Source organism: Gracilinanus agilis, chromosome 2 (genome assembly GCF_016433145.1).
Source record: "Gracilinanus agilis isolate LMUSP501 chromosome 2, AgileGrace, whole genome shotgun sequence".
NCBI classification, from domain to species: domain Eukaryota; kingdom Metazoa; phylum Chordata; class Mammalia; order Didelphimorphia; family Didelphidae; genus Gracilinanus; species Gracilinanus agilis.
Window position 1 is genome coordinate 264,663,896 of NC_058131.1, and position 22,517 is coordinate 264,686,412.

Consider the following 22,517-nt stretch of genomic DNA (forward strand, 5'->3'; position numbering starts at 1 on the left):
GAGATCAAAGGATTGAAAAGATAGGTTGGAGCAACATTGTGCAAAGTATTGAGTTTCAAGCTAAGGAATCCTTACTATATTCAGCAGGCTGAGAAATCATTGATGAGCTTTTGAACTGAGAAATGACATGGTCAGTGATTATTTTGGAAGTTGTGTAAAAAGAAAAATTTGAAGGGGAAAGGGCTGAAACTAGGGTGGTGTGAAGAGGAATGTAAAGGAAAGAAAAGAATAGGAGAAATATTTCAGAGGTAGTCAACATGTCTTAGAAATTATTGAATGTAGAGGGTGAAGGTAGAAAGAATTCTATGCTGTCTAGAAAATGATGGCATCATCAACAAATGAAATAATTGGAAGAAGGGGAAGGTTAGGGAGGGAAAGTGATGAGTTCAGTAATGAAAATGTTGAGTTTGAGAATAGATTCGTCAAGATTGCTGATAATCAAATCAGTATGGATAGCAGAGTAGGGAAGTTTTGCCAAACTAATCTACTCAAAAGGTAGGTAGAGAAAGCTCAGTAAGCAATGAGTAGCACCAAGGAGAGTTCCCAGAGAACTGCTGCTTAGGTTTGCTACTGACTGAAGGGAACCTTTTTTATTATGAAGTTCTAATCTCTTGATAACGTTTGCCCCTGGTATTTTTAAAAATAATTTGGCTATAACATGTAATATGGGTCCTCCTACAGTGAAAACATTCTCCTACTTAAACCAGGAGACATTAGGACTGAAACTAGAGCTATATCCATGGGACAGAACTAAGGTTAACCTGGGGCTAGTGTGTGGAATGTGTAGGTAGTATTGGTCTGACAGAAATAGGAAATCCAAACTTCTCTATATCCCTGGCAGTAGGCATCCTAATAAACTTTCTATAATTTTCTAAATATTTTATAAAGACGTTATGTAGACTTTCATATAAGATTCCACAATTTCCTATTCTGATTCTCCCTCCACAGTTCCCCTTGACCTCTCTGTTATAAGAAGATACATCTGACAGCTAAAGTCTTCAGTAACTCAGAATTTCATGCTCCAGAATGTTTTCACAAAGCATCATTATCCCTGTTCTCTCCTTTTAATGAATTTTAAGATTCACAGAGGGATATAGGCTGTGTATGGTTTGACTAAAAAGGAAATTAAGAAAAAATTATTGTTGAGTGCTTTCCAGAAAACAAATTTTAGTATAGAGGTAGTGTGTGTGTATAGACACAAGTTTTTTTTTTTGCTTTTTTTGCTTTTATTTAATTGATTAATTAAGATAATATTTCTATGGTTACATGATTTATGTTCTCTCTCCCCTCCTCCCATCCTCCTCCTGTAGTTAACATGCAATTACACTGGGTTTTACATGAAGACACAAGCTTAAGAAATCCAATAGCACATAAGAGACTGGGATTTAAGCTTGGAGTTGAATGTGCTCATTTGTTTATAACCCTGACTGATCCCCTACACTCCCTACCTGACCTCTGTGCATGTTATGCTGTGCTCACTCTTTGGGGACCTTTCTTCCAGACCTGTCCCACAGTTTAGTGGAAAGAATGCTTAACTTGGAGTCAATCTGAGTTCAAATCAAGCCCTTCTACTTGCTTGTATGACCTTGAGCCAGTCACTTAATGTCATGTTTCTCAGTGGCAATAAAGGAGTTATTCTATATGATCCTAGCCCATTATCCTTTGGATATTATAATGTTAACCTCAGGAGGTGAAATACTCCCATTTTCCAGTTCAACAAGTACTTATTTAACACTTACTCTGAGCAAGGCAATATGCTAGACATTATTATCCTATGTATGGGTTTGGTGAGAAACTGTGTATCTGTCTTCAGAGAAGCAGTCTGGCTAAGGAAAAGAGGTTCCTTGCCAGAATGGATAGATGGGTGGATGGGTGGACAGATGGATGAATGGATGGATGGATGGATGGATGGATGAATGATTTGAATAAGCATTTGTTAAATGTGCCAAGTACTCTAATAAGTGCTTTACAAATATTAACTATTTTGATCCTCACAATAACCCTAGGAGATGAGTGATATTATAATTTCTATTCTACAGTTGAGAAAACTAAAGTAGCCAGAGATTAAGTTATTTGCCCAGGGTTATATAAGCTAGTAAGAGTCTGGTGCTGCATTTCAACTCAATCTTTCCTGAGTCCAGTCTCAGCACTCTAACCAATGTGCCACTATTTGCCTCTATCACAAAAACCACCTAATACAATGAAGATGGATCATAATCTGCCCTAGAAGAGAAAATGGCCACAGTAAAAAAAATCAGAGATACTTGAGGAGCCAATGTTGAACCATTACATAACTAATTCTATACAGCCATCTAACATTACATTATTGTCTGTCAACAGCAGATACTTCAAGCAGAGCATAGGAAGGAACCTGAGAAGTAATCACATCAAAAGCCCTCATTTTACTAGTGAAGAAACCAAGGCTCATAGAGGTTAAGTGATTTGCCCAGGCCACACAGCTAGTGTTTGAGGTTGGTTTCAAACCCAGGGTTTTTTTTTATCTCAAGTCTGATACTCTATAATACCACACTACTCTTGATCAAAACACACCTAAAAATGAACAGTTCTTGGCACATAATAGGTGCTTAATAGATGCTTGCTATTTTGGACATATAAAACCTCTTCCTGGCCCACTAGAAAAGAATTGGTATAGTCTAATCAAATCCTGCTGCCATATTGTAAAACTCCACTCTAATCCTATTCAGCCTATTCTTAAAAGATACAGATTGGACAACTGACAACAATCTGAACTAGGTTAACCCCAATGGGATAAAATCCTCCTTATGCTTTGCAGTCAAACAATAAGTACTTAATCTGTGTCAAGCAATATATGAGACCTTGAAGAAATGAAGGCAAAAACAGCCTCTCTGCCCAACAGGAACTTACATTCTATATAAGCTTATATTAGCATGGTTATTGTGTGCAATGGCATAATAATAATATACTGGGAAAGGTACTGACTTTTCCTGATGGCATGGCAAAAGCAGCATTATCTGGCGTCAGAGGACCTGGATTAGAATTCTGGCCCCAATACTTGCTACTTATATGACTTTGGGGGAATTATCTTCCATAACTGAGTTTCAGTCCTGCCCCTGAACACCACATCTGTGAAATTTGAGAGAATTGGAATAGATAATATGGAAGGTCTTTTCCAAGACTGTTTATCCAGACTTCACCTTTATAAAAATGCTGGAAGGGAAAAGAGTGATTTTCTTCCAGCAATTCCCCCCAGGGATAGTGCTTCAAGTGCTACATCCATGAACCAGGAAAAATAAAAAGGGCACCAATGCTGAAAAAAGATCAGGCAAGATGAGGTGGGGGAGGGAGAGAGAGAGAGAGAGAGAGAGAGAGAGAGAGAGAGAGAGAGAGAGAGAGTGTGTACATGATTTTAACACAAATGTAGAGCTTCAGATAAACTGTCCATGAGGTTATCACAAATCAAAGTGATTAGCAATTGGTTCCTGAAATTGTGAAGAAAAAGTCCTAACCTGACGTACACTGTCAGCACACTAATTATATCTTGGGGGCTTTCTGACTTTTGACAATGTCTTAAAGGGAAAAATATTTTTGCAGCAATAGGAAAACAAGCAGGGCATGTCCTAATTTTTTTCAGGCAATGGTGGTGCTTTTCAGCTAATTGTTTTAATTAACATTAACCCTTTTCTTGTTTTTGCAGGAAACTAGGGCAAGATCAAGGCGTCTGTGTGAACATAAACTGAGCAGCAATCAGCAGCCTGAGAAGTGCTGGAAGCCCATATGGAACTCCCTGCTAAATTTTCCTTTTCAGAAACACTGCTGAAGTAGGGGGTAATATATCCCACTTCCCTATAGGAAGTGGAATTAACTTCCCCTGGGGAATTAAATTAAATTAAAGGGATCAAATCAGGATAGAGTAAGTGGCTTGGGGATCCATTTCTAATAAATAAATACAAAAAAGACACTGCTCATCTTGTGGCCAACAAAGATACTTATAATGAACTTATCCAATAATCAGCATATCTCTTGAGGGCCTACTGTCCATTATGAAGACTGTATGGAGTAATGAAAAGAATTCTGAATTTAGAGTCAGGAGTGACCTAGTTGAAAATTCTCCCTTCAATACTTGTTATGTGACCAGGGATAAATGATTTTAGCTTCCTGATGCTCATTTTCCTTATCTATAAAATAGAGATGATGAAGTGACTGCATCACAAGGTAGTTGTGAAGCATAAATGGAAAAAAATATACATGAAGTTCTTTGAAAATCTTAAAGAGTTGTATGAATGTTACCTATTTTATCTGCTCTAGCACACCATACTTATCCCTATGGCTTCCAGCCCAGAACTAATAAGATGACAAAAAGAAACGACCCTTTTCCTGCCCTCAAGGAGTTTGTGATGTCCTTTAAAAAACAAAAATAATATCTATGAAACAATTAGAATTCCAAACAAGACAGAGAGTACACAAGTAAGCCCCTTCCCCTCATTCACAGAAGACTTTTCTGGTTGTTTCTGAATATAAGAAGTATGCATTAGGGGATGAAACCAAGACTGAATTATGCATGGATCTGGGGAGAGATTGAAGCATGCATATCCCAAAGGAATCCACTTGCATCAATGAGCTGCTGCTAGAATTAGACACTAAGATTGTGACAGAGACAAAGACAGAGGGTGTGCATATTCTGAGACAAGGAGATAGCAGGAGATAGAAAAAGAAATAGAGAACTTCAGGGCATCACATCTACATGACTTCTTTAAGACAGAGCACGGACTAAAGAAAAACACTGGGTATTAGAGCTTCAAAAAAGAACATGATAATAAAGAGATGGGGCAAAGACCCTTGAAGCAGGAAAACACATGCCAAGGAATAAAGAAGCCAAGAGCCATAATGTGGAGGAACAAGCTAAGACTTTGCCCTTAACTGGTACTGAAGCCATGCAGACAGTGTGTTAACCTTGAAAGATTTTGTAAGAGCCCATAAAAAGTTATTTTCCCATGGAAAAAGTAGAGACCAACATTAGGAGAAGGTTAAATGACTCTAGGAACTCTGAGTCATACAGGATGATACTATAAGTCAAAAGGTTTGTATAGCTGCTGTGAGAAAGTAGTCAGCAGAGGTGAGTGGGATGTTTTCCTGATTATCTGTGGCTGAAGTATGAGTTTATTAGTTTTTCCTGTAAAAAATAGCTGGTGCCCTTTAGGAGAAAACAAAGCAAGACAGGTAATGATATTCCCAAAGTGTCCCTAGGTAGAATTATGAACTAGAATTTTTTGAGTGTTTTGTGTGTGTATATATATCTAAGTGTAAGTGGGTGGCAGGGTTTAGAGACAAAAGCCAGATGCTGACATTTCCAGAAGATTGTCTTCCTAAGGCCATCAGCCAAAATAATTTTGCAGAAGACCTCCAAAACCAGCATAAAATGTAACATATGTATCATCTAGGCCCTGGTCCCTGAAATGTCAATATCTAACTCATTTTACCTCAAAAAAAAAAGTTTGGTCTAAGCTCCCCAGCAAGAATTCTAGATAACAAAAAATTGAATCATTTAATCACTTAGCAAGGATTTATAAAATGTATATTATGTGTCAGGTACATACATTCATGCTAAGAATGAAAGAGACAAAAATGAAAGTCCTCAAAAACCTCAGTGAGATTACATACCAATGTGGTTGGATGAAAGAGTACAAGAGAGTCAAGTATTATAATTCTGGAAAGAAGGTTAGAACAAAGTTGTGACTTTAAAAATTTTTAAATGCATATTTATGTTTTATCCAAGAGTCAATAGTGAGTCACCAGAGTTAACTGAGCAGGAAACAAACATAGCCAGATGTGTACTTTCAAAATATAGCTACCATGTGGAGCATGAATTGGAGGAATGAAAGACTTGAACCAGGGAAGCCAATATGTAACCTATTAAAATAGTTCAAATGAGAGGTATTGAAAGCCTCAACTGGGATAGTGCCTCTGTTAATGGAGGGAAGGGGATGGAGACAAAAGATCTTGTGGATAGAAAATTGACAAGATTTGACAACTGATTGTATATGTGGAGTAAGAGAAAATGAGGAGTTGAGGAGATTACAAAATTGTGAATCTGGATGCCTGGAAGAATTGTGGTACCCTCAACAGAAACAGGGAAGTTAAGAAGAAAGGTGGACTTTGATGGGTAAGTTGAGTTGTTTTGTATGTGTTGAGATTAGATAACTATGGGCCAATTTTATTAAACTTCTAAAAAATACAGAATGGCTTCATATCCAAGTCCACCAATGTTTAAGAAAAGTCCCCTTCCCATAGGGATCTATACAATTCTAGGGACTCAATCAACACTAATCTTCTATTATTATAGATTGGTATTCTTTTCTTCATTGGAGAAAAATTCAATGCCAACAGAGGATTGATTTCATTCCCTAGAGCTGCACAGTCCACATGACTCACAATACCAAAGAAGTGGAGGAACCTGGCTTGCTCTTCTATGCCACAGATCACTTCATCATTGCTCCTTATGTTCCCTGCTACACCAGTCTCTGTCTCTCTATCTCTTTTCTCTGTCTCTGTGTTTCTGTCTCTTCTCTCTCTCTCTCTCTCTCTCTCTCTCTCTCTCTCTCTCTCTCTCTCTCTCTCTCTTTCCCCTGACATGATACTATTCATGGAGACAGTATCTTCCTTATTTTTTCCCTTTGTGGAAGGGCTCTATCCCCAAAAGTCCATGGAGATGTGGCAGCCTGCAGACCACTCCTCCTGTCTAATATTCTGCTGCTTCAACTAGAAGTAACAGCAGCAGTGTACTCATTATCTGTCTTCTTTATGGCATTGTTTCCTCAGCATCCCTATCTAGAACTGCTTCACCAGTGCATGTGGTTCTTGTTGAGTCTACATGGATTCATATGCCTCTCTCCAGATCCATGTGTAGCTTGGCAACCTTCTTCCATCAGAACATGTGTTCTCTCTTGTTCTGGAAGCAGCCACAAGAGAAGCCAGAGAGGGAGGGAGAAGGGGTAGCCTTGGAAGTGCATCACAGCTGTATAATAATGGGGTAGGTTATGTAGTTGAGATGGCCAGTGTAGTAGGAAAAGTACTTCTCTGGGAGTCAGATTACGTGAATTCTACTCCTGGCTCTGCCATTTACTAGCCCTAACCTTGAGCATGTAATTTTATCCCTCTGATCTTCAATTTTCTCATTTGTTAAATAAGGATATTATGCACCTCCAAAAGATAGTATGGAATCAAAAATGCGGGGTTGTCCTAAAAGTCAGGAAGGTCTGCATACAAGTCTTGCATAATGACTGTGTGACCCTGGGCAAGACATTGAAGGGTTCAGCACCCCTGGAAACTAAAAGATTATAAATTACCAAGCAATCTGCACTGGTAGAAGGAGTTGCTCACCATGAACTCCCTACACCAGTTTAATCACAAGTCTGGTTAAATAAATGATTGCACACTATTCCCCTTACAGGGTTGTGGGGAAATGGTGTTTTTTTTTAATTTTTTCAAAATTTAAAATCACTCCATCAATGTAAGCAACTGTTTTTATAGATCAGGTCCCAGGTTTCCCAACCAACATTTGAGCAAGCATGCTTGTGTCCCTGGTATGGGGCTCTCAGGATGTTCCTTTACCCTTAACCCAAAACTCCAAAATCTTCTGGTTTGGAAAATATGTTCTCTGATCTTAATATTTTCCCAACCAGCCTCAGATTTTCTGCTTCCTAGCTATGCCTCACTAGATGGCTGAAATCTTAGAATATCATTGAAAAGGGATTCCCTTTTATATAATCAACATAATTCTCCACAGCCTGGCTTCTTTGAAGGCAAGTCTTATTTCTTCCAGGGTGTGGAATTGCAGACATACAGTCTGAATTTTGGCTCATTGTCTCCTATGATCACAGGGAGAATGGTGTTGAAGAACTCATACTCTGTTCTGTCCCCAATAGAGCTTTCTTCATATAACTTCACATAAGTCTACTTCCACAGGACTGGAATAAGTGAAAGGTGTTTTGAAACTGACTCGTTTTCCATACAGATATATTTTTAACCCTCTTGAGATCGGCATATCTTAACTGGATCTAAATCTCTAGAATCGAAGAATCATTTTTAAAGAGGTCCTTGAAGAGGGGAGGGGGGAAGGAAAAGGGGGTGCAGCCATAGGAAAGCCTCCTGAGCAGAACTCAGGACTCAGGATGCGTGTAATTGACAATGGAAGAATAAAGCTCCCTAGGGAGGGATGTGCCATGTGTGACGGGTGACAAGGGAAGCGGCTAGTGATTATGCAGCAGCAAATGAGGAGCTTGTGATAGAAACTATCTTTAAAAAGAGAGAGAGAGAGATGGCAGAATTTGGCTGTAAATCCTGTCACCTTATTATGACATCACAGTAGACAGAAACCCACTGCCTTGTACGAATCCCCTTATTATATAACTCACAAAAGGGAAAAAAAATCAAACAGCTGGGTCTTTTTACCCTTCAAACCATTGACCTATTTTCAGCTCAAAATGGGACCCACCAAACCCATCCTTTCCAACAAGCAGCCTCTTCTGCTCCATCTCAGAAACAGGACATTTAAACAGCCAGGAAATGAAGCTTGCTTCCCATGCAGAGAGTAGGTACCGTGATTTGGGAGCGGGGGCAACTGGGGGGGGGGATTTTTTTTCTATACAAAAACAGAAGGAGTGAATGGGGAGTCACAGAGATAAGCATGCTTTGGGAGGAAGAGTATTCTTATATGATGTTTGCATGCATGCACAAAGACATACATGTGTATGTCTTTGTGTGGATATGTTGTATGTATACCTGGTATATAAATATGTATGCTGAGTATTGTCTACGTGTGTCTATATAGAATGTATCTGTGTGTTTGCATGGTACAGGTCTATATGAGAGAATGTGTACTGGAGGATATAGAGATGTAGGGCAGGTAGAGTGAAGTATATGTAGTACAATTATTTTGGTCCTTTCCCTTTGCAATGTAATAAAATGATGATCTAGAGTTATCCATCCAGTGAAGCTGTCCTGGAAATCTAAGCTTCCCTAACCATACCCCTCAGTTCTCTCAAATGGGTAAATCAAGGGTTCTCTTCCCCACTGAATGTGACATTTTCCCCTTGGGACAAACTCTAGCTTACTGATTATACCTGTTTCAGGAAGCCCTTCACCCCCATGGACATCTGGCTCCCAGAAGGCAGAAGTTGAAGGGGAGAGAGAGCAGCCTGTCCCAGTTTGGAGAACAGGCTGTTGGACACACATACACACACACACACACACACACACACACACACTCCAAGAAAGTCACAGATGAAATCTCTGGAAATCACATAGGGACAGTGACTAGGATGGGAAAGTATTTTCCCCACATATAGAGAAGATTCATTATAGAGAATGTATTGTAACCAACACAACAAAACAGGGGCTATCTCAACAGACCTGGAAATGGCTTTGTTATACAGGACCTTGTTTTGTAGTAGGATTTTGCACAATTAACTTCTTGAAGCCATGGAATTTTTCCTACAGATGTCAAATGGGAAGATTTAATAAGATTTGCTCAGAAGGATATAGTAATTCTTAGTCCAGAATCCCTGGTAAAGTTAGTCAATAACCTGCATTCAGTTCTCACGACATGAGACAAATAACACCTTATATATTTATAATACTTCAAGGTTAATAAGTTACTTATTTCCTCCCAACAATATTGATGAGGTGGGTCACACAGATCATATTAGTCCCATTTTACAGTTGTTGAAAGAAATTCTTGAAGAGGTTAAGTGAGTTTCCCAGGGTCATTAAATGAGGGTTCAAGTCAGGTCTTGAACCAATGACTTCTTATTTTTGAGCTAGTATTTTTTCAACTACACTCCACCACTTTGCAAGTTAGAGCACTAAGTTCCTATAATTCCTCTTTTCTATACTATACATTTCTCTAATTCCTATATTATACAAATGACTAGTGACCTTCATTGCCCCTCAAACCTTCCTTGTTACCTTCCTCTCTTGTTCACACCCCTTCCAGCACCACCCTTCACCCAGGCAAGGTACATACTGGTCGAGGACCTTTATCATAACTAAAGATTAAAAATAAGAAATAAGAAAACATATCAGAAAGAATGAGCACAGAGAATCATCAAATGTCAGGACTGGAAAGAGCTCCCCCTAGAACAATGAACATCAGATAATATAGAATGTCAAGACTGGAAAGGACTTTAGAACATTATCTTGGAGCAGAAAGGAACCTTAGAGCAAAGACTTTTGGAGCTGGAGAGAACTTTAGAATATAAAGTGTCAGAACTGGAAGAGGTTTTAGGATGAAGTACTGCAGGACATAGAAAATCAGAACTTTAAAGGTGCTTTAGAACATTAGGTACAAAAAAAGAACTTTATAGAGATGATCTAAACCAGGTTAGATCCCTTTAATTCTATAAATGAAGAAACTGAGACCTACAAGGGATAATGACCTCCCCAAGTTTCCATGGGTCATCAGTAAGAGTTTGGGTCTACAAGCTCAGATTAAGTGACTAAAAGTCACTTAACTTCCAGGTTATTCTGACTCTCAGCCATCTCTGGAGTTGGGGAGAAGACTTCAAAACTTTCCTGTGTCACAAGGTTATTGTTAGCAAAATATTTTCTAAACTTTAAAGTACTTTGTGATGGGAAATACTTTTAATGTATTTAACCTCCCTATATCCAAAACTCAAAGCAAAATTCTGCCTGAAACTCTTCCTAATAGATATCACACAGCCTTTGTCTCTATTGTGTATATCCTCAATCTTCCATTGGACCAAGAAACTTTGAATATCTAGGACCAATTTCTCCAGAGAGGGAGAGGAAGGAGTAGATAATATTGGCTTATCTCATATTAAACCAAAACAGTTTAGAGAACCACTGAGGCCTATTCTAAACTAAATGTATTATCAACATTCTTGGGAAGGTAGGAAGCAAATGGAAAATGGGTGATAATAATATAAATACTTAATTGTTTTTGACTTAAGTTAAAGAAAATTAAAAAACAATGAACCTAATAGGAAGGACCCCAGAGTAAGCATTTCATCTACAAAAATTCTCGTAGATGGGCTCTAAGGAATGTACAAGTAAGAAATATTGACTAAGACACACAGTATATTTCAGCATTACACACACCCAGCTTCAATTCCCTGGTCTTCTTTCAAACAATTATATAACTTGATAATTCATTGACAGACATCTAGGTGGCACAATGGGTAGAGTACTGGGCCTAAAGTCAGGAAGACTCATTTTCTTAAGTTCAAATCTGGCCTAGACACTTCCTTGCTGTGTGACCCTGGGCATGACATTTGACTCTGTTTTCCTCAGTTTCCTTATATGTAAAATGAGCTGGGGAAGGAAATGGCAAACCACTCCAATATCTCTGCCAAGAATTGGGGTCATGAAGAAAATGGACACAACTGAAAGGACAAAACAACAAATTTTCAGACCTGTTTCTGTCAAGGACTATATTACTTAGGTATCTAAATAAAGGATACACAACCCCCACTGGGAAGAATACAGAGCATGTTTCCACAGAATATGCTATTTAGCTCTTGGTCACCATCTATAATGACTCTGGACAAAATATAAAGGAAGAATTCCATGCCTCATACCATGGTGGGTCCATTAATGATGTATAATAAATGTTTATCATTAGTAGCAGTCTCAATAAGAATGAGAGTCCCTTTGTTTCCAGGGGGTCTGATCTAGTTTCATAAAAGCCAGGTACAAATCTCCCTAGATCTTAAGGTGCTAATATCTCTTAGCCCATGGTCACTGAACAGAGACAGAGTCCAAGATCAGATCTAAAGAGGGGTCTTTGATTTCCTTTCATGTTTTCAAAGGTAAAGGGAATTGTTCCCTTTTAGCAGAGTCAGCAGCCACAGGGAGGAATGATCAGATCATTGGAGGAAGGGAGGGCGTCTCAGAGGCAATTATAGCATTGGTCGGACCTGCCCAACTCTAAATATCCCACCACAAGATTCTGGGCCCTTGCAAAATTGTTTTTTTTTTCCCCATTCACCTATACTGATCTGGGGAGATCACTGGGCACCTTAGGAAGAAATCAGACAGAGTCTTTCCCATATGACTATTCCATTGTTGTTACATGTTTTTCCTTTCAGTCATCACATATATGAAGAAAACTAATAGTCCATTCATTCTATTTACATGCATATTTATAAATACTATGATATTATTGAACCCCAGAATGTTAAAGCCAGGAGGGGTCTTTGAGATTATCTAGCCTAACCACCTTGTTTAAAAGGCAAGAATACTATACTCAGAGCAGATAAGGCACAATTTACACAGAAGTTTCACAGTCTAGCATAGCAACTGCCACAACCCCAGTAGTATGCCACAAGGATAATTCCTAGGTGTAGGGTAGTAGCCACCCACTCCCAGAATTTGCAAGAATAACTTGGCCCTGGCACAAAGTTCTAATCAGAACTGAAACTGGAGACACAGTTAAACAAAATAAAACCCCTTAAAATGCAGAAATACACTGGGTAATCCCAAGAGAAAATCCTAGGAGATGGAAGTAATTTTACCATAAGTATGCACAAGAAGAGGTCCAGAAAAAGAATAGGTTGACCACAAAGATTCCAAGAACAGATAAAGTGAAAAAGAAAGAATTGAAATAAAAGATAAAGAATGAAACTAGAGTACTTGAAACAAAACAAAAAAAAAACTTAGAAGAGAGAAAACTCAAGTTGTAAATAAATGTTCATCAAGCACTTACTATGATTGTGTCAGATACTATACTAAGTGCTGGAGGTGCAAATACAAGCCAAAAGGAAGACAATCCCTGCCCTCAAGAACTTAAATTCTAATTTAAGAAAACAGAATGGAGCAAATAGAATTCAATGGATCAAAGAAACAATAAATAATGTTAGAACAGATATAAAAAGCTGAAAAATTATGTGAGGTATCTATTCTAATCATAACTACAAACTGAAGAGGAAAACAGGATAAGGAGAGACCATTTAAGAAACACCAGGTTCTAATAAGGTTTGTTGTGTTTTGTTTTTTTTTTTACTTTTCCCCCTCATTTGGGAAGGAAAGAGCAAAGGCAAATTTTAATTGATTGAAAATAAAAGTCAAATATAATTTTCAAAAAATCATTAGACTCCCCCAAAATATGATCAAGCTAAAAACTTGGATACCATATTTTTAAAAATCATTGAAGAAAATTGTCTCATACTTTTAGATCACAGAGAAACATGAAATAGAAAGAATTCATGGGTCACCTTTGAGAAAAAAACAATAGCAACAAACTGAGCAAAACAAGAGTGAGACGGAAGGAAACCTAGAATGCAGTCCTCTTGAGGTTAGTCTTGCTCTCTTTGATTTTACCATGATACCTCTATTTTGAAGAAATGCATTCTGGCACAATTGTGGAGTCAGACAGCCCTTGATGATCACACCATTTTCTAGATATTAAAAAACCTGCCTTAAGAGAACAATGGAAAATAGTTGTATGCTAAGACGTAGGAGTGATTCTTTCTTCAGGGTATTTGTCCTATTTTCTCTAATATGTGAGAAACCCCTGAAGGCCAAAGTTGCATTTTTCACTCCTCTCAAAGGAATCTTCACACACTGGTCAGTGCGCAAGACTGGACATCTTATTTAGTCTGGGAACTTAAATCTAAGTGATGGCTCTTACATTTATTTCCACTAAAAGTTCTGGAAGGTAAGAATCATTTTAGTTTTTGGTTTTTGTATTCCCAGTACCTAGTGCAATGCCTAACACACAGAAAGAATTAAGTAAATGTTTGTTGAACTAAATTGAATTACTGCCTGTATGACTATGGACAAAATTACTTCATCTCTCTGAACTTCAGTTTCCTTACCTATAATGTCAGGGCAAGGTGGGAGTGGGGTTAACTTGATGATTTTTTACATTTCTTCAAATTCTAATATTCTATAAGCCTATGAACTTCAAAGAGGTTGTGAGGCCCCAGGTACAACAAAGTATTTGAGAGAAGTAACCTTCTCTAAAAGTCTGCCCTTGGCAGCCATTCCTAAGAATAGTGCACAAGGGTCACTTTCAGTAGCTTGGCATTTCCTGGGAAAACAAGCTGGATTACCTGGTCATACTTAAACTGCCCTCCTGCTTGAATAATACTAAATTCTAACTTACATCCAGGCAAGATCTGAAGCTTCTCCCAGCTCAGAGGACTTAATGTCTCATGCTTAAAAGACAGTGGGGAACAAGAATTTATTATGCTCCTATTATGTGCCAGGCATAGGCTAAGTGCTTTACAAATATTATCTCTTTTGATCCTAATAACAAACCTCAATATAGGTACTATTTTATCTCCATTTTACAAATAAGGAAATTGAAACAAACAGAAGTTAAGTGACTTGGTCAGGGTCACACAGCAAACAAATGTGAGGCTGGATTTAAATTCAGTTCTTCAAAACTTCAGGTCCAGAGTTCCATTCACTGTACCATTTATTCTCTTGAAGAGAATAGGGACCACTATTTGAGCCCTTCCACTGTCCAGTTCCAATTTCCTTATCTCCTGCCTTTATCAAAGCCTCTATTTCTCCCTTTCCATGAATATGCCAGGCCCATTCCCACATCCACACCTTTGTTCATGCTGTTCCCTAAGCCTGAGCTACAATCTCCACCTTCCTTTCTTCCACTTATCCATATATGACCTATCCTTTCATTTAAATTCTGCCTCCTGCATAAAGTCTTCTCTGTTCATTCCAACCTTCATTCCTCTCCTCTATATTCTATAGCACATGCTATTTGAAATGCACAATCTATTGTTTAATCATAAATTATCTGGCTATTTCTCCTGGATTCCATCTCTTCAATTAGACTGTAGCTACCTTAAGGCAGGGGCTATGTCTTATACTTTTTAAAAATCTCTCACAGTGCCAGTTTTATGGTTTGATACATAGTAGGCATTGGCAGATCCTAGCATTTGCTAATCGATTCACTAATTAATTACCTCACCAAAAAGGATTGGACATTTTCCACTGTCCTCATAAAGTAAGTCTATCCATCATATATGTATCTTTATCTTTCATTGTTGCTGGTGCCTGTCCCAATAGAATGACAGTGTTATCTTCTAGAAGGTGCTTTTCTCCTTAGGCTAACTAAGGAATCAGGGACCTCTTTAAAGACTTATTAGACAACATCTCAAGTCTTGCAGAGGGACTACTCTTCTTTATAGTAACAACTTCCTTGAAAAACATAGGACTGTAAAAAGTTATGAGAAAAGAAAGCAAAAGTTCTAAGATCTCTGAGCAACTGAAGACTCAACTGTCCTGCTCCATTTCCCTTATAGTAGGACAGAGAAAGGCCTCTAGAGATGGAGGTACCAATCAGAAAACACTCACACCAATACAACAAAACTTGAATCAATATGCATCCAGTGTCTCTGGGAGTTCCTTCTCCAATTTCTAGGTGAGAGGAAGGGGGAAGAATAGTGTAGTGGAGAGTGAGGAAAAGTAGAATCAGAGACATAGTGATAATGACAGTAACACAAAGAGAGAGAGGAGAGAGAGAGGCAAAGAGAAAGACAGAGAGAAGTGAGAGGGGAATAGAGTAGGTTTTTCCATCTACCCATTTGGGTGCCAGAATCCCCAAACCAAAAAGCCTACCATTGAAATGTTATTTTGAACCAAAGCCTCCAAACCTCTGGTCCTAATATGAATATAGAGCAAGAAAGAACATGACAACCTTGAACTTTAACCTGTTCTGTCCCTGCCAAAGTAATGATTGGAATAGAAATGAGATGGAGGGGTGAAGAAGAATTCAAATAATATATTATATAGTCCAGCCTGAGATGTTCAGGTTAGTAGTAAAACCTGAATGGGGAGAGGCAATGGATGGACACAATTGTCTCAATGCTAAGCATCCCTAAATGAAGTCACAAACTGAAGTGAGGGAAATTTGGTTTTGCCTACATTGATATTTTTTAAGTCAAGAAGATGGTAATAGGAGGGTTTAACCATGGTCAAGTAAACCAGGAACACCTCTCAGAGTAGAGAAACAGACTCTAGAAGCTAGATAGAAGCTAGACTGAGAAAATTATTATCTAACAGCTCAGAAAACTTTCTCTCCTTGAAAGACACAAGTTCAGGGCCAACTGATTGGGGACTTATCTAAACAAGCCAAGTCAAACTCAAGCAATTATCCAGAAAGTTTTATCTGGGCAAACAATTTCTTTGAACAATAAAGGTCAAGGAAACTTGTCTCCAAGAGTAGGTTTTTGGGGAAAAGGGAATGTCCCTAGATATTGGGTATAATTGCTTCAACACCACCATTTCATTTAGGCTATGAGATATCTCCTCCATAACCCTCACTTCCATCACTTGATGAGAGTGATACTTATCTGATACTTGTATCAGGGGTTTGTTTATTTGCTCCCCAGCAATAGGCAGAAGTCAGAGGGAGTGATGAATTCTCTCCTGCCACACTCCCAGTCAACCTTCTTGACAAATTTGGTTATGATACTATGTACCTTCTAGGTAATCTGCACTAGGGCTCCATGATATTTGACTTGTTTCTTTCAGGCTGCTTGAAGTATTATCTCCTTGACCCAAGAGTTCTTGAACTTGGCTATAACATCCCTGGGAGTTATCATTTGGGGATTTGTTGCAGGAGGTGATCTGCGGATTCTTCCAATTTCTATTTTACCCTCTTGTTCAAAAATATCAGGGAAGTTTTCTTGGATAATTTCTTGTAATATGATGTCTAGGCTTTTTTGGTCATGACTTTCAGGTAGTCCAGTAATTCTTAGATGGTCTCTCCTGGACCTATTTTCCAAGTCAGTTGTTTTTTTTCAATGAGATATTTCATATTTTCTTCTATTTTCTTCATTCTTTTGGTTTTGTTTTATTGTTTCTTGATGTCTCGTGAAGTCATTAGCTACTATTTGCCCAATTTCAATTTTTAATGACTGAATTTCTTCCATGATCTTTTGATCCTCCTTTTCCATTTGATCCATTCTAGTTTTAAAAACATTCTTTTCTTCATTGGATTTTTGTACTTCTTTTATCAGCTAATTAATTTTGTTTTTTAAGCTGTTATTTTCTTTTTGCATTAATTTCATTTTTCCCAATTTTTTTCAACCTCTCATTTTATTTTTTAATTTATTTTTGAGTTCTTTAAGAGGTTGAGACCAATTCCCTTTTTATTTGAAGTTTTGAATGAAGGTTGCTTGGATCTCACCATTCTCTATTGGTTCTGTGCTTTGCTCTTAGTCCACATAGAAATTTTCAAGGGTTAAATGGTTCTTCTCTATTTGCTAATTTTCTCAGCCTTTTTTGCCTATGGACTAGAAATTCTGAAAGCTGCTTGTTGATTCTGTCTCCTCTGCTGGCTTGTAGGGATCAGTACTGTGAGCTATTCTGCCCAGGGAGCAGGTATTCATCACAACAGCAAAGGCTTGAAAAGGTCCAGCACTATGGACTTCCAGGCCTCACTGCAGGCTGGTGCCAAGGCCTGGGACTCCAAGGGATGGGTCTGAGGTGCTCTTTTGTTGGTGTAACCCATATCCTGGGAACTTGAAGTTAGCCTATTCCTAGTCATGGAATCTGATGCAGTAGATGGTAGTGGGGGGGAGGGTAAAGCCAGCACTCTGCTGTGTGCAGTTTTGCTTCTGGTTCCCCCTTCTCCCATGAAAATCAGCTCTCTCTGCCTATCTTTCAAATTGTGTTCAGCTGGAGAGTCCCCTCACTCTGTCTTACTGTTGGTTTTTGACTCCCATCATTTTGAGACACTTTTTAAAGATTGGTCTCAAAGGATCGTCACCCAAGAGAAATTTTGAAAGAAAAGACACATGTTTTTCCTTTGGTGTCAAAATTATCAATAATCCCTTCTCTGAATAACCCTCCCCAGATCAGAAAGAAAAATGAAGGTTGACTATAACCCAGGCTTAAAGCCCAAACCTGGAAGTTACATTAGGACTTTGGAGTGTCTGCATCCCAATTCCACCTCCACACCAGGAGTCCAAGAATTTTTTTAGCAAATAGGTTTGCCACTTACAGGAGAAGAGAAATTTTTTCTGGGATTGAAAAGCCCAATACACTAGGTATGTTTTGAAAACACCTAGAATGGCAGAAATTCCAAAGGGAAAAGGAAAGGAAGGATGGAAGAAGGAAAGAATAAACAAATGAAAGAATGAGTAAACATAGATTTAGCTATTTTATTTCAATTCTTAGGTCACTGTGAACCTCATTCCTCAACCCCTCAATATCTCAGTATAAAGGAGAGAGAGAGAGAGAGAGAAAAGGAAGAAAGAAAGAAAGAAAGAAAGAAAGAAAGAAAGAAAGAGAGGAAGGAAAGGAGGGAGGGAAGGAGGGAAGGAGGGAAGGAGGGAAGGAAGGAATATTTTATTTATATATGTGTATATACACACATATATAAAACAGGAAACAATAATATAAATTCTATCTGAAAACTAGTGAGGGGAGCATAAATGGAAAAGCCCTCCATGGAAGCAGAGGCACAAATAGCCACTGTTTCAGGAAACTTGTCGTTTCTTAGAAAGGAAAAATCAGATGGATACTTATCCATAGTTCAGAGAACCCTGATGATAGCTTTATCTTTGAAGAGCTTTGGCAACGACTTCTCCATTGTAACCTTTCTGAGGGCATCAAACAACTTTTCCTAAGTTTAAAGAGAACAGTCTCTCCCTGCCCCTTCCCATAAAAAAATATAAACACACAAGGAGGACTGGACACTAATGAATAATAATGAGGTTTTCAAATATCTTGTTTTCTTTAAATTATATAGGTAGTGCTTCTATTAATCATGCCATTAGTCCCCATAGAAACTCTCCCTTCCATTTGAGGTATAAGGATACCAGTTTCTCCTTTCCTTTCACTAGCCTCTAAAGGGAATTTGGTTGGCCTCATAGTAATCCCTTCCACAATTATTTTCCTCTTCTCTGCAATTGAAGTCATACCTCCCTAGGGGCCCCTGCCTGATTCCCCACTATGTCCTCAGATCCATAGTGGCAATCTTACCCAAAAATACTAAGAGGAGAATAAATAACTTAATCCTCTTCCTCTCTACTCCATGTTCTGTGGACAGAGCTTCTGGGCATCACTGAATAATATAAGTTCCTCTACTACCTTTGCTCTTACAGACCAAGATAATTGTGGTTTAGTAATAGCTGTTTTGGGGGATGGGATATTAAATTATGTAAATGTATGGTAGGCTTCAACCATCACCAACCGTCATCCCCCTCCCCCCCATCACCGTTTTCTTGCATATAACTCTTGAAACACATTCCCCAATCAAACCCCATAATCCTTCCAACCCATGGTCTCCTATGGTCCCAGAGTCAAGTGCCTTCTCTTTCACTGTTTTCCATAATTGGACACTAAGTATCTGTTTTTCATAGATTTCCCTTATACCATTGTTTTCAACCAGAATCAATGAGTGAGGGATTCCATGGTTTCAACCATATGAAATGAGTAATCTTTTTTTTTTTTTGGCCTAAAAAATATCTTATTCTATCCTCAAAACAGGGAGAGGAGAAGAAGGTCATAAGATAAATAGTTTTCTGAAGTTTGGTGAATAATGTTGATGGTTGTGTTAAGAACAATAACAATTATGATGATGGTGATATAGATTTGTTCTGCTTGATCCCAGAAAAAATAATTAGAAATACAGGTAGATGATGCAGAAGCACATTTCAGTTTAACATAAAGAAAAATAATTCCTGGCAATTAAAGCTATCCAAAAGTTCAAGAGGCTGTTTCAAAAGGCGGAAGGTCAGCATGGCATAGTCCAAAGAGTACTTCACTTGAAATAAAAAAGAACTGAACCTTCTGATTTTGAAATTTACTACCTATGTGACCTCTTCTCTAGGCCTTAGTTTCCTAATCTGTAAAATTAAGATAATAATAGCACCTCCTTTACAGAATATTTTCAAAGATCCAATAAGAATGTCTATAAAGCACTTCAGAAATCTTAAAGCACACTATTCATGTCAGCTGTTTCTATTATTATTGGTCAGTTGCCATTCCTCCCAAATCCTCAAAAAAAAGCTGGATGACCATTTATGAGGGATATTGTAGAAGACATGCTTAGGTATGGATAGGATTATATAGCTTCTGTGGTCCTTTTTGATGCTCAGATTTTAGGATTTTCAATGTAGTACCCAAGGAGTCAAAAGTCCTGTATTCAAATAAATGTCTTCTCATATACTTACTACATGTATGACCTTTAGCAAGTCACTTAATAATCACCCTGGGCTTTAGTTTCCTCTTCTGTAAATTAAAGAAGTTGGACTATGGGTGTATATGTGTGTATTTGTATGTATATGTGTAGATACCTATATGTGTGTATGTGTATATATTTTATGCATGTTTTTAATGTGTGTACATATAGATGGTTTTGAGACTGCCAAAAAGGATAAGAAGAAGATGAAAGAGTCCCTGGTGAGATTTCAATTGAAAAATGAGACCCAAAGAGCTTTTTCCCGGTTTGCTCTCTGAACCTTTGGCTTTTTGATGTTTTTCCTTCAGCTATTCAATTCAACAACTCAGTGCATCTTAGGGGGTAGAAGGGAGAATAAATTATAAACCTGAGAAACAATTGGTATAGTAAAGGTTGGAGGTGTGCAGGGAAAGTATGATATGTATTCCTTTGTCTAGTTTCCTGCACTAACATGCTACACTTTCTCGAACATGCATGAACACACTTGTACTGATGTACTTGTGGCCGAGCATACCAGCACACGCTCCAATTCCTCTGGGTCAACAGCCAAAGAAAACAATAATAAGAACATTTTATATAATATTTAATTTCTCTGCTGCAGGTTTTCCCCCGCAGGCTCTCTGTTCCTAGATGTGTTGCTGTAGTTATGTTTGCATGTCTCTATATGTACAGCAGGAAGGAAAGAAATGAAGCCTCTGGAATGGGATAATTCCTAAAGTGGCAATGATGGGGTGGGGAAAGAGGAGATGACCCCAGGCCAGTCCTCCCTTGAACCCTTCCATTCCTCCTGCTTACTATGGATGGACCATAGTAAGATGAAAGTAAATGGGTTCAGAACCTTTCCAACACCCCCCACCCCAAATCAGGGACAATGAACCTGGGATATATTTGACTTAGGAATCTGGGTAAAGAAAGAGGTCATTCACTGAACCATGGCATATGAAAAGAATACGTTGGTTCTAACACCCACAAACACACATACATGTATACCCGCAAACATACATATGTGTGCACCCAAATATTAATACACAAACATAAACACAGAAAGATTTCCATTACTTGAAATCATATTCACAAAACATCCTCCCTACATATTCTCAAATATCTCAAACCATCCTCAAATCCAAACTGGGAGTGGGGGAATCTGTTACCAAGGCCCATCTTCATAGTCACCCCATCCTTTCCATTGCATGAATAACCCTTGATCAGGCTCTTCCTGTTCTTGCCTCCCAGTTGTAGGAGCTGGAGTGATATTCAAAAACTTCTTCAGAGCCCATTGTTGAGCCTAGGAGTTTGGGGTCTAGGAATAAAGCTAGAACTCAGCAGAGGAAGGAGGGTGATGGAAGATGCAGGCCTCTTAGAGTTTTACTCTTTAACTGATATAAATTCCATAGTTCTACAGAAAAACAAAAAGCAAGGCTCCTGCCTCCTATCAGCAGCATCCCTAGCTCCCAAAACCAGACCAGGAGGATAGGAAGCAGCACCTTGTAATGCAAAAGAACCAAATTTGTATTAGAAGGACCAGAATTCAAATTCGCTCTACTACTTACTGTCCCTGTGACCTTGGGAAAGTCACTTTAAACTCTTTGGGTCTCAGCTTTCCTCATTTATAAAATAAAGGTTTTGGACTGGATGGTTTCTAAAAATCTCTTCAATTCTCTATATATCCAATCCTGAATTGTCCCAGAATCCCAAACTGAAAGCTAGGAAGATGGGGAAAAGATAAGGATGTAGTGATATAGAGTCCATCGGTATCAGGTGTTAATGTAAGGGCCACTGTGACCCCCATTAAGCAATGCCTTAAGCAGACAAAATAATGGTGATAGGAATATCCCTCAATAACTAGTAGAACTAACCTTTATAAACAGGTTGGCTGTTGCTAGACAACATCAGGAAAATAAAATTGAAAATGCCTGAGGCCTTTAGGTTTCATGCTCCATCTTCCCCCCTTTATCCCATCTGGCATCCCAGTTCTATCTCCCCCTCCCCAACACTCCACCTCACTCCTAGGATACAGAAATGAAGGTGTAAGGGCTGCTTACCTATAGTCTGGAGATCGAACTCTCAGGCTTCCAGGATGGAATGAGTCGAGGACTAAGTGTCTGTATCCCCTCACTATGCCCCTTTCTCATTCAACCAGAACAGAAGTGAAAATCCATTTGTGGAAAAAATTCCAGGCTGAAATAAACTTCTGGGCCAGTGGATTAGGGGCAGCACCAGCCCTAAGGAATTTGTAAAGGGCTAATCAGAGGGGGAGGGAGAAAGAAAAAGGAGGAGGCGGGGGCTACAGGGGCGCCTGTATGGGGGGCTGGGAAAGGGAGATAGAGGCAAGTTAAAGAAACCAGTTGCTCTCTCTCCATCT